Source organism: Nelumbo nucifera, chromosome 3 (genome assembly GCF_055504915.1).
Source record: "Nelumbo nucifera cultivar China Antique chromosome 3, China Antique-T2T, whole genome shotgun sequence".
Classification (NCBI taxonomy): Eukaryota; Viridiplantae; Streptophyta; class Magnoliopsida; order Proteales; family Nelumbonaceae; genus Nelumbo; species Nelumbo nucifera.
In genome coordinates this window covers 49,035,836-49,049,245 of record NC_142651.1, presented here as the reverse complement: position 1 = coordinate 49,049,245, position 13,410 = coordinate 49,035,836, and the positions used below count along the sequence as shown (strand labels likewise).

The 13,410-nt window shown below is 37.2% G+C and overlaps 1 long non-coding RNA gene across 1 annotated transcript; it reads left to right on the top strand.

Annotated features, from left to right (window-relative positions):
- Window positions 1-314: 314 nt before the first annotated feature.
- LOC148801204 (uncharacterized) lies at window positions 315-12,670 on the top strand. Its single transcript, XR_016083429.1, has 3 exons — window positions 315-5,607; window positions 6,578-6,745; window positions 8,881-12,670. It is a non-coding gene; the product is annotated as an uncharacterized LOC148801204 (long non-coding RNA).
- Window positions 12,671-13,410: the final 740 nt, after the last annotated feature.

Genomic DNA, 13,410 nt, shown 5'->3' with positions numbered 1-13,410 from the left:
TATCACTTTACCCAAAATGCTGCCAAACTAGATGTTATATAGTTGTTGGGGGCATTTTTGTCATTTTCTTCCCCAAAGCCAAAATACATAAATACTACCCATATGGCTATTTATAGTTATTAGGGGTATTTTTGTAAAAAAACCTAAAAAGCTATAACTAATCGTTCGAGGAATACATAAATACTTCCATATAGTTTATAGCTTGGGGGTATTTTTTTTAAAAAAAAAAACCCTTACCCCCCCCCCCCCCCCTAATGACTAGTTCCTCAGGCGGGCCATGCTTGCCTGTTACGGGCCCGTAGACCATGCCATGCCAGCCCATGGCCTTGAAACCCCTAGCCAGCACGGCCCATGTGTCATCGTGATGGGCCATGGGGTGGCATGACCCGATTTACACCTCTACAAATACCCCCAATAGCTACAAAATAGCTAGCTTTGGGGGTATATGTGTATTTTGGCTTTGGGAGTAAAAATTGATCTAAATGCCCCCAACAATTATATAATAGTTAGTTTAGGGGAATCTTAGTAAAGTGATAATTAACTTTATGAAATACCAAAATACCCCTCTCAATAACTATAGAATGGCTAGTTTAAGGGTATTTTGGTCAATTAAATTATTTCTGACTTTTATAAATACCCTTACCCTTCATTCTCATCACACCAATTACCATACTCATTCGTACTCTCATTCTCATTTACTCACATTCTCTCTCTCTCTCTCTCATATTCTCTGCCCCTAATTCTCAACTTTATTTAAGTTTCAAAAAAAAAAAAGGATTACTTAAGAATCTCAAGTTAGCAATTGGGAAAACTTTAGAAGCTTTATAAGTTGAAATCAAGTTAGGATTCCAAACTGGTGGATTGGGTAAGTTGTAATTAATTTTCATTTTTTAGGGTTTTAATATTTCAAATTTTTTTCTAAAAATGGCTGGTGTTGGGACAGATGACCTTACACAAGAGAGGGATGGGGGTGAATTGGATAGAGCTTTAAAAAATCTTTGACTATGAACAAGTCAAGCTCAAAACCATTTCCCCTAATTGAAGCTAAGCCTTCTTGATAATTAGAATCAAAATGTAGTAGAAGAAAGGCTTAGTCAATTAACCTTAGTAGCTAATTAAGATATTTACCTCAATGATCAACATAATTGTTGAACAAGAGACTGCAATAACAAAATAAATAAACAATCTAATAGCAAGAGTTGTAGGGGTTAGCAGTTAATAAATATTAGGGGTGCCAACAGATTGGGTTCAACACAGATTTGCCTCAATCCTAGCCCAACCCTCTAGTGTCCTAACCTAAACCTAACCCGATCGACCCTATAGGGTCTAACTTGAAACCAACCCAACTCGACCTATAGCATTTCAAATCTATTTTTCAACACGTTTTGATGACCTAAAACCCATTAATTTGCATTAGGAAATTGTTTTACAGATTCTAAGGTGTCACTTTTTCCACTTAAAAAAAAGAAGAAAATCAAAATTAACATGTAAATAAATCATAAACTTTAAAGCTATAGAGTTAGAAATCAAAAAGTTGCAAGAATACTTTGTATATTTGTAGGGTGTTAAGACCCAATGGGGCAGGCCAGCCAAAACCTAAACTCAACTTGATTCAAAAAAATCAAAACCCTAACCTAACCCTAAAGCCAAATATATCTGACCCTAACCCAAATTGGGTTTACCATTTAACCCGACCCATTGACATCCCTAATAGATATAAACCACAAGAAGCTAGAATAACTGCTAACAAGATGATAGCAACTGAAAATACATGAAACAAATAAAATATTGTAGCTTACTATTAGGTTAGTGGTACTACAATTATATAAACAAATATAAATGTTGGAAGTAAATAAACTACAGAAATTAAATGAGCAATTAAATGTAAATAAACAATAAAGTAAATGGCAATTGCACCAGTAGTGTGTGCCTAAAGTAGCAGCTAAAGAGAGATGACGGGCCACTAAAAGAAGTTGAGAAAAGGACCAACGACAAGATGATAGTTAAGATTATAACAAGCTATCAAAGTTGAATAAACTTAAGATTCAAGCAGTTTGTTAGACTACTATTGGAACCCAATGACAAATTGAACTATCGAAATGTAAATATAGTTGAATGATAAATGGACAATAAAAATAAACAACTGTAAATGTACAAGCAAATGCAAAGTAGCTAAAAGTAAGTGGTCAGCAGTTGGAAGATATTAGCAAATAAAGTCCAAACTTTTGAACCAAGATATTTGTGCACTTAGTAAAGTTAGTGAGATTAGAAGCTCATGACTGCACTAAATGATCTTGTATCTTGCATATCTAAATAAAGAGAAACAAAGTAAGAGCAATGTCTGCAAGATCTCAAAAAAAGTTATTACAATTATGAGAGAATGTTAGTAAAATTAGTAAACAACTAAACTACACAACTTGAAAAAAAAATGCACATACAAAGGCACACAAGACTTTTATAAAGGTCCAGCCAATCCTGTCTACACCCTTTATCTCAAACCACCATTGATGATTTTCACTAATCTACTAAACTTCTCGAGTGCCAACAAAGCCTTTTACAATGAACAGGACTTCACGGGTGCCTATAAGTCCTAAACTAGTTGGACTTCATGAGTACCAACAAGACCTAACCAGTAGGACTTCTGAGTGCATATAACACCTTGTAGTTAGGCTTAACAAAGGTGCTAACAAGACTTTGATGGTGTTCAATAACTTTGAACACCTACTTGCTTTAAGATATTTCGCTTTTAGCACAAAAGCATGTTTACACCAAGAGAAGCCTTTGGATAGGCAAATATTACAGTACGAGTACAAATTAATTCAATTGCTAGAGTTTCTGAAAAAATGCCCAGATCAATGAAGAGACTCCCAACAAATGGGTGAGACTATACAAGCTCAAAATCTTCTTAGATTTGCTAACCTCTAACACTATTGAAGCTCAAGAATCTTTTCAACAAAATGACTCTATACAACTTGCTATCTCTAAAAAAACAGTTGTATACATTATGTACAAGGAATACACAAGTTTTTCTTAGCTTTGATTCAATCTCTTGCTACTTAATTTTAAATCAAGCACAACTCCTCTATTTATAGAGGTTTTGAGAGTAGGTGATTATTTTCTAACCATTGGAGGGATTTTTCCTTTCTTATAAATGATTCAAATTTCTCCAACATATTGTAAGGATATCCATGGGATGAATCTTCAAAGTATTCAACTGTCAAAATTACTAGTAAGCTACTTGGCAAAGGGATGAATCTTTTTCCTTTCTTAGTTGACTAGTTCCTCCATATCAGGCAACTAGTATTGCTTTAAACTCAGCTTGTCTGGGTTAGTTGACTATGTTATTTTGGGTAGTTGACTAGTCTTCTCAAACAAGGTATATTTTATGTCTCGACTGTCACAATTAGTTGACTATGCCTTTTGGGGTAGTTTACTATATCTCACATTCCTTGCATCAGTGCAAATTTATTTGCATTGCAACCAAACATAGCCTTACAATCAAATCAGAATAGAAAAGTACAAGTTTTAATAGTAAGCTGATCCTAAATTTGGAGTGGGTATGAAGATACAATAGAAATTTCAAAAACCATCATCAAAGCCTTATCAATACTAAGCTGATCCTAAATTTTGAGTTCATCTCTAAAACTCAGCAGAATATCAAAGTTTCTTATGATATTGTAGTCAAGGTTGCCCTTCAACCTCCAAGGAGGAAGGATATGGCAAGGAAGAAAAGTCATAGAAAGCCAGGTTGCTCAGTCTTGAGTATCATGTGTGGAGGATGTGTTGCATAAATGATATTTGGTTGGGGATGGATGACCTTCAGAATTAATTCACAATTTTGAATGTTCATATTTGTGTGGTAACAACACCCTCGTATTAGTGCCGGGAAGGGTAGAGGGAGTTTTTATTCTTTGTTGCCTTAGTAAAAATAGCTTATACTTTGTTGTTGTTAAATTAGGACCTGTTTATTATGCAGTATATCAAATATAAGCAGTTTCAAATTAAAAAAAAAAGCAAGGCAAATAAAGATATTTAAACATGGAACTTTAACTTGAATGAGGTTTGAAACTCAAGGAGTTTTTAATTTTTCCATGTCAGCATGACATGTGGCGATATTCAAATACTGTTATGACATGTCATCTTATAAACAAATCTTGTGTTGTGGAATTGGATAATGCAACGATTTTATCAAAGTGGAATGAATCTAATCATCTTACAAAATTTTCTCAGAAACCAAACACCGGAAAACATATTCGATAGGACAACTGATGTCAGGGTGATAGGAATGGGAAAGTACATTTTACCTTTTCATCTCATCTTTTCTTAGCAACCAAGCAGACCATAAGAATGAATTTATAGATGCAACTTAGGGGAGACGACCCAAACTGAAACTTGTTTAGCCTAGGCGTTAAAAATTATACACAAATTGAACCTGATTTAGCATAGCATCAAAGAAAAAACAATGGTTTAGCCCAATATACTCTACCCAAGGTTTTATTGAGCTAGGGCTAATTCTAGCCCCATTTACATGACAAAAGTCGGTTGCTGACTCACTTGGAGTCCATACAATTTGGCATGGTCAATTCTTTTAGCATTATGAAGCATTCATGTTTACTTTATCTTCCAGGCCGGTCCAACCATATTAGACGTTAACCCGCCGGTCCCGCCGAAGAGCTTGGGTTGATTTCAACTCATTCGCCCATCCCATCCCAGTAGTCCAGTACAAGTACTCAAGTCAACCAGTCAACCTGGGCTTTAGGTTGGACTGGGCACAGCGTTGTCGGTCCAGTTTGCTCCCAGACTATTGCCTATTATTGGGATTCCTGATGTCATTATAAGTTCAATCGAGGTCATTTTAGGAATATGAGAAAAGACCACATAGACCCTGCACACAACAAAATATATAGAGCGTTTCGAATGGTCATTCATATCCTTTCTCCTTTCTTCTTCTTCGTGATCTTCATCTCCCTCTCTCTGCTTCTCCTTTTCTATTCTTCTTTGATCATTTCGATTATTCGATTCTCCAAATCTATCCGATCTCTTCAAAACCCAGATCGGAGTTCTTATCATCTGATCAGCTTCGACTGGTTTTGTTATATTCCGCTGTATCTCCAATGAGGATTCGGGTTTCTTCAATCAGTTCTCCTTCTCCTTCTACTTCATCCCATTCTTCTCATTCAGTTGTTTCTGCTCATTCGTTTGCTTCATCTTCTAATTCTATTGCTTCGTCTTCACCGAATTCTTCTTCCTTTTCACTCGATTACCAGACTCGCTGCGAGGGGCTCGATCTCTTGGTAAAAGCTGTTCTCCATGTTGCAGGATTTGTGTTGGGTGTTCCATTTACTCAGAGACGAGTTATCAGAAGAAGAAAGAGAGCTTTCAGATTCAGAAAAATAGCTGTGAGCGAAGCTGGAAATAATGTAGAAGAAGAAGACGACGACGAAGAAGAAGAGAAGATGAAGCAAGATTTGGAAATCGATGTGATAGCGAAGCCGAAAAGGCGAAAAAGAGTGATGGCCATGCCTTCCAAATACCAAGATTCAGTTCTTCAGCCGTGGGGGCGAGGGAAGCGTCAACGGAGGTCAATTGAGATGGATGTCTGATCGGGTTAGTTGATGAGTTTTCTGATGTGGGTTTTCTTTTATTGGCCTTAAGATGTTCTTCTCTTCTCGAGAATGTTTGCAGAGATCCATGTTTCGATGAATATCTTGATTCTTTTTCTTCTTTCCTTCTGCTTATCTTATTTTTGATTATTGCAAATCTCTTATAAAGAAAAAAAAAGAAAATTTTCATTACTGGGTTTCGGTTTTAGCTACAGATCTTTTCACTCTCAGATTGGATCTATTAGTTTTTTCTCTAATTCTGGTGTGATGTAAAATTATTGCAAATAGAATCCTGATGTATTTCATTTTTTGAACTTCCTCAGTTTCCTCTTACATATCTGAACAATTTTGGTTCTTTTAGATATTCTATTGATCTCCTTTTAATACAAATTCAGAGTTGTCAATGCCACGGAAAAATCTCTCCTCCTTTGAATTGCAATGTGGTGAGAATGTGTTTGATAGAGGATGTCTCTGTTAATCCTTTTAAATCTTCTGTATTCATTGGATGCTGAAAAAAATGCACAATAGCAGTTTCCTTTATTTAGTTGGTTTCCACCTACATCTATATTAGTTGCAGTTAGCTTGAGACTCCGTGATGATTTAGAATCTGCTGGTTTTATTTAGCAGATCTCATCGGTTTGCTAGTGTTCTCGTTGCTGATTGTAGGTAGTATCCATACTTCCTTTTAGAACGATGAAGGTCGATTAATTGTGGAAGTATCAATCTGATTTCAGTACTGCTCTTTGTCTGGGTACTGTCAATTTTAATAAGAATCCATGAAAATAGTTATTCATGGTGAAGCTTTCCATGAATTGTTTCATGTTTGCAAATCTTCTTCAGCTTTATGATCCAGCTGAAGTGTGTTCACACTGACAGTGACAGCCCACTGCTAATCACACTACATTTTTCTGGGTTTTGTATGAAGAATTTCTTTAAGTTATAGTAATTGAGATTGTTGATCTGTTTATGCTCAGCTCAAACAGCTTTGTCAACTGTATTTACCAAGGAAGATGTGTTCTGAGCTGGTGCAAGCTTGTAGCTTTGTTCCTCTGTTATGTTGTTGGTGAACTCTGAGAGGTTCGTCACTGTCTTTCCCCTCCAAAGACTGGCTATTGACCCAATGAGGTGAAGACCGAAAGAAGGTTGGCTTATGAAAAAACTTGGTAAAGAGATATGCATCCCTTTTTCGGTAGTTACAAATGGATTTCACAGTAGTAACCAGTCGAGAGAAGAAGATACATCATATATTAGCTATTTTAGCTATTAGTGTCCGTCCTTTAGGAGGGCTGAAGCGCAGGGACTTCTGGACAACCTATAAGCTATGTTTGTTGAAAAATCGGGACAGCCAAATCAGCTGTCCACCAGCCAGTTAAAGGCTGTCTGCTTCAGCCTCTTTGAGGGCCCCTTTTTGGGAGGGCTGAGCTGAAAATTCAGCTAAGCTGTTCAGCTGCGTTGAAGGCTTGAAGCGCTTTGGATAAGCTAATCAAAGAAGCTGAAGTGCAGCACTTAAAATGACTGATGGACAGCTGATCTGGGCTATTTTTTACCAAAAATAGCTTATAGGCTGTCTATATTGGGCCCACTTTGAAAAGCCAGAAGCTGCATTTCAGCCCTCCCAAACAGGCACTGAATAGCTTATTGAAAAATTAGTGCTTAAAAATAACTGCTGATTCTAATAAGCATTCATGAGCATTTGGTGAAAAAACACTTGTTTTAAGCAGAGGTAGTATAGGTATTTTCAAAATGACATGGCAGGCAGACAGAAAGTAAATAAGCATTTATTGAATAAGCAATTTGGACTTATTTTGAAGTGAATAAGAATAAGCACTTATTTGGGCCTATTTGACAAACACAGATAAACGCTTATTGTGTGGTCTGACCCAAAATGAGTGTTTATTTGAATAAGCCCTTATCCCCAAACTTAGCCTAAACCAATTGTCAACAAACATTGTTTATTTGGGCTTATTTGACAAACACATTTAAATGCTTATTGTGTGGTCTTGATCCAAAATAAGTGTTGATTCGAATAAGCAATTATTTTTAAACACCCCAAATTTAGCCAAAGCCAATTGTCAACAAACATTGCTTATTTGGGCTTATTTGACAAATACATATAAATGCTTATTGTGTGGTCCTGATCCAAAATAAGTGTTTATTCCAATAAGCCCTTTTTTTAAACACCCCAAACTTAGCCAAAGCCAATTGTCAACAAGCATTGCTTATTTGGGCTTATTTGACAAACACATATAAATGCTTATTGTGTGGTCCTGATCCAAAATAAATGTTTATTCCAATAAACCCTTTTTTTAAACACCCCAAACTTAGCCTAAGCCAATTGTCAACAAACATTGCTTATTTGGGCTTATTTGACAAACACATATAAATGTTTATTGTGTGGTCCTGATCCAAAATAAGTGTTTATTCCGATAAACCCTTTTTTTAAATACCCCAAATTTAGCCTAAGCCAATTGTCGACAAACATTGCATATGTTACTTATTTGTGCGGTTGAACTAAAGCAACTGAATCAAAGCGGGTCTTCAACTCAGCCCTTCCAAACGGGTCCTATGGTACAGTGATTTTAGTTTTGAGGATAGCATCGTATGGACTATAGAAGAGGGCATAGAAGGTCTCTCATGTGGATGTGGCATTTGGCATGCCTGGAAAGTGGGCTTCGCAAGGTCCAACGTAATATCAATTTTGGGTGGTTGTGAATTTGTGATTCCAAGGCCCAGACTTGGTATATGATTTAGGGCTCATTTGGTTTGCGGAAATAGAGATTTAGAATTGGAATTCAATTCTAACTGTTTGGTTGGTCATTCCCTTCCTTCCTCTTGGGAATGAATGAGATCCCATTCCACTTTATTTCAATCCCGATTCCGATTCCCTCGAAGGGAATAGACCATTCTGATTTCACTTTCAATGGATTTCAATTCCAACTGGACCCTTAATTATTTATTGGGCCGAGATGTCAGCTTCGGGTCCATATTTGCACATGAAAGGGTTTTGAATGAGATCCCATTCCACTTTATTTCAATCCCGATTCCGATTCCCTCGAAGGGAATAGACCATTCTGATTTCACTTTCAATGGATTTCAATTCCAACTGGACCCTTAATTATTTATTGGGCCGAGATGTCAGCTTCGGGTCCATATTTGCACATGAAAGGGTTTTGACTTTTGAATTAGGCAGTCAAATTCCCAACGACAGAGGTGAGTAACAGTATTGTAAGAATAGAGCTCCCCCTATTACTAATTACTTCCTGGATACTTTTTTCAGGTGAATCATACAGCATACATGTATTCCGGACTCGTGGTGCTAGATGCATTCAAGGAAAAGTCCTCACATTGTATTTGAGTCTTGAGACTTGAGAGTAGAGGTTCTTCAAATAATTGAGGTCATTTCCATGGTTTGTTGAGTATTGAGAGGTGAAAATAGAAACGCCATTTCACGCAGTCAAGATATGAAAACACATGTTTTATTTTTTATTTTTGTCAAGAATGGTTTTCATTCTACTCTATTCTCTAGAGCATTGTGGGTATAAATACTATTAGAAACCAACATCAAATTATTTCAGGGCCCGTTTGCATTTCGGGAAGTTATTTACCTGGATAAGCGTTTTTTGGGAAATATATATCCGGATAAATATATTTACCCATGTTCTTTTATTTCTTAGGTAAATAAAATAATGACTGTTTTAGTCATAAAAAGTCATTATTAAAGGGACAATTTTGTCCCATCAAAGTTTTGACAACTTCCTCCCAGGTGGGAAAGTTATTTACCCACTTGGGATAGAGAAATTAAATTTTCTATGAACCCCACATTAATCTGAAAAAGAACATGGATATCTTGATCAATGAGAACCAAAATCCCATTATTTAATGACTTGTAAGACAACCCTGTAGAGCAAAGCGCCATTATCTAGTGACTTGTAGGGGCAAACATTTCTAACCTGGCCAGAAAATTAAAGTCCTCCCTGGCCCAGCCCAGCCCAGCCCACTCTCCTCTCCTCTGGGAGACCTCCAATAAATCACAATGAACCCTGCGTTTCGAACTGGGCCTCATACAAAAACTTCTGAAGCTGTGTTTAATGAAAATCCAGAAAACCAACATGGGTGTTCCAAATGCCAGAATGGTGACTGTAACAATGATAATTTTTCATGCTTGCAATAAAATGCATAGGACCCACATCTCTTACAGTACAATAGGGCTCATGAATTTATTATTCATGTGGAATCTTATCATTGGTTGGGTTCCACAGCTGTATGAACATCCATTGTGACATTCGCAAAAGAAATATGATTTTCTGAAATTAGGATTTTAGTCAGTGTAACAATATAATGCGACAATAGTTAACTATTATTTCTTTGTTTTTTTGTGAAGGTATTATTGAAAAGAACTTCCCTGATTGATTTGAAAGAGGGGTTATTTGGATTTGTTATTGTCTTTGCAACAATGAAACCCTTTTGGTAAAAGAAATTTCTTTTTCTACCACATTTCCCCTAATAAAGCTGGAGCTCACCACTTTTGTTGCAGAAAGCTAGGGCTTGATGATCTGTATAATGGGTTTTTTGGGTTGTATTTTAGGCTCCGTTTGGGAAGAGTGTAAATACAAATACGTTTAATTAATGCGTCTTCCCAATTGGAGCCTTGGGGGTTTCAAAATGTTTTTTGGCAGAGCACAAGACAATATGACTAAGCAGGCTTTAGCATCTAATCTATTACATGAAAAAGACGGAGCTCTGGAAAAGCATTAAAGAGCAATATGGGCTGAATCAAAACAGTCCCATTCCTGTGGAATCAAAACAAGATCCAGAACAAGAATTTTTTTTGGTAGAAAGAGAGCAAGATTTACAAGTTTGAGTATTTATGCCCTACTATTATACCCCAGAATGGTGCCACCCAGTGGTTATCAATGGAATGGAATATGTTTTGGGAGCATGTAATGGGAAGCTTTCATGGAGGCACCCTGTGCTTGTTGGCCTGACTGAAGAGTCCGAAAGCCTGTTCAGGGACACCTGCTAAGCCATGACAGACACAGACAACTTCAAGGCTGCCAGAGTCCTTTTGTTTGTGGTTTTGGAAGAAGACATTCTGATGCCAAGCCAAGATATTTAAGTCTTGTAGCCAGATCTGACAGCGGCAATTGGAATAGTATGCTTGGAGATGAAAAGTTTGCCATAGCAAGACCAATCTTGGTTGAATGATTGAAGAATATATATAAGATGAAAGATGAAAGCTGAAGAAATATAAAATTAACTGGATGAAGTAGAGTCAAAGTATGATGTTATGCAATTCAATTTTAAAGGAGGAATGATGTATATGATATCAGGGCCATTCACCATTGCTTTGACAGGCATCATAACTTGGGGTTGAGTCTGGAAACAATATTTATGTAATTTAATGATCAATTTTATTCATTTCCGATGTATGATCTAGTAAGTGTGGTGGCGAGGCTAGGCAAGGTGGTCTCCTTGAATGACAAAGAAGGGTTAGGGCCAAATTCCGTAAGGGAAATAATGGGCAGTCTCAGCGGAGTCGAGTAATGAGAGTAATTGAAGAGAATGTCCCCCGGTTGTACCTTATCACCTCATTTTATAAGGGTGATTCCGAGACTTTAAGGGGAAGGATCCAAAAAAGGGTTTGATTTCTATTAGGAAAAAGAATCCTCGTTTTTATGTCGGTTATCAAGAAAACACCATTAGGGTTTCGCCATGTGTCCAACTAGATCTTCTAATGACAAAGTTCCTTTTTCCTTGAGGATTCTAGCCTAGCACGTGCAGGTTATTGAGGATAACAAGGAGAAAAACTCTTCAACTGAACAATAGGGAGAAGGATAGCGGCATGTCATAGTGCCAACATCTATAAATACATAATCATCACTCTCGCATAGAATGTGCGAGATTTCCAAACTTGTTTTTTCCTTTATGGTATCAAAGCCTAGATTCCCTTGCTCAATGGCACTCTCACAAACTTCAAATGATCAGTCTTCAACTGCTGCAACAACTGAGACAACACATTCAACTATTGCTAGCCTCAGCCTTCCCACTTCTGTTGGTCATTTGATATCAGTTAAACTGGACCGCAACAACTACTTGCTCTGGCGGTCACAATTCATTGTAGTTCTGAAAGGACTCAAGGTCATGACACTACAACGAGAAAGTAGATCTGAAGCCATTGTAAATCCCGAATATGAGATTTGGGAACAACAAGATAAGCTGCTGCTCAGCTGGCTGTTATCATCACTTACTGAAGGCATCTTGGCCCAAGTTATTGGCTGCACGACTGCGAAAGCTGTTTGGGACACCCTTGCCCATCTCTTTGCTTCCAAGTCTTAAGCTAGGATTATGCAATTATGATTTGAACTGCATGGAAGATTAGATCTAAAGGGCTAGACTTATCTGTGATAATCTAATAATGATAGGAGCATTGTAGGTAAGCTCCAATATCTTACTATTACCAGGCCTGACATAACCTACTCTGTCAACAAGGTATGTCAGTTCCTACATGGGCCCACAATTGATCACTGGTTTGCAGTACCTCAAACATACTATACATTATGGTCTCATGCTATGTCATTGTCAGGACCTTTGTCGTCATGCTTATTCTGATGCCGACTGGGTTGGTTGCATAGATGATCGATGTTCACAGAGTGATTATTGTATGTTCATGGGCAACAATCTTATATTTTGGTCATCAACCAACCATTTCTTGATCAAGTACTGAAAGCGAGTATCGCAACATTTCCATGGCCACTTTGGAACTTCTGTGGTTGCAATCTTTGTTAAAAGAACTTGGCCTCTCTTCCGCTGCCAAACTAGTGTTATAGTGTGACAACCTTGGTGCCACTTATCTCACCTCCAACCTAGTCTTCCATCCACACACAAAACACATCGAAATTGACTTTTACTTCGTGCGTGAACAGGTGATGTCCAAGAACCTTCATGTTCAGTTCATCTCCTCGAATGAACAGGTTGTTGATATCTTCACCAAACCGCTCTCTTGGGACTAGTTTAGTCATCTCCGTGACAAGCTCACCGTGTTATCCAACCCGGTTAGGTTGATGGGGGCTATTGAGGATAACAAGGAGAAAAACTCTTCAACCGAACAACAAGGACAAGAATAGCAGCATCACCCTTATCTGTTGTATCATATTTAAATTGTATTTATCTTTAACTGCACTTATGTCTAACAACTGTACATATCTATCTCATAGTGCCAACATCTATAAATACATAATCATCACTCTCACATAGAGTGTGCGAGAATTCCAAACTTGTTTATTTCTTTACAGGCTACATCTTGTCATGGGTTTCTTTGTGGCAATGTGGCAAAGGCGGGGTTTGGGTTTGTGCATTCAATCGCCCTCGAGATGTTGCATCACAGCTTCCTCGAACCCTTGATTTAGGTGGCTTTTGGACTCATTGCAGGTTTAAGGTAGTTTTTTGAGTTCATTGCAAGATCGAAATGACTATAAATACAAATATGTAGAGTGCAAAATCTTATATTTTGCATGTATTTGTATTTGTACTCTTTCCAAATTGAGCCTTTAGGGTGCAATCGAATTGAAATTCAATCCAATAGCCCTTCAGGCTCAAATTTAATTAGGTTCAATGCTATATAGTTAAGAGATGCTGAAAGACTTGAAAGTTTTGTTAGGTTTTAATCTCTATTATGTGGGCTTACATATTTAATGAAACAATTGCATTGATGGGCTTATTTTATAAGTGAGCTTAATTAAGTGATTCATTTATGTAAAGTCCATCATTTATGTAAAGTCCATACTTTAATAAGTGGGTATGGGTTTAA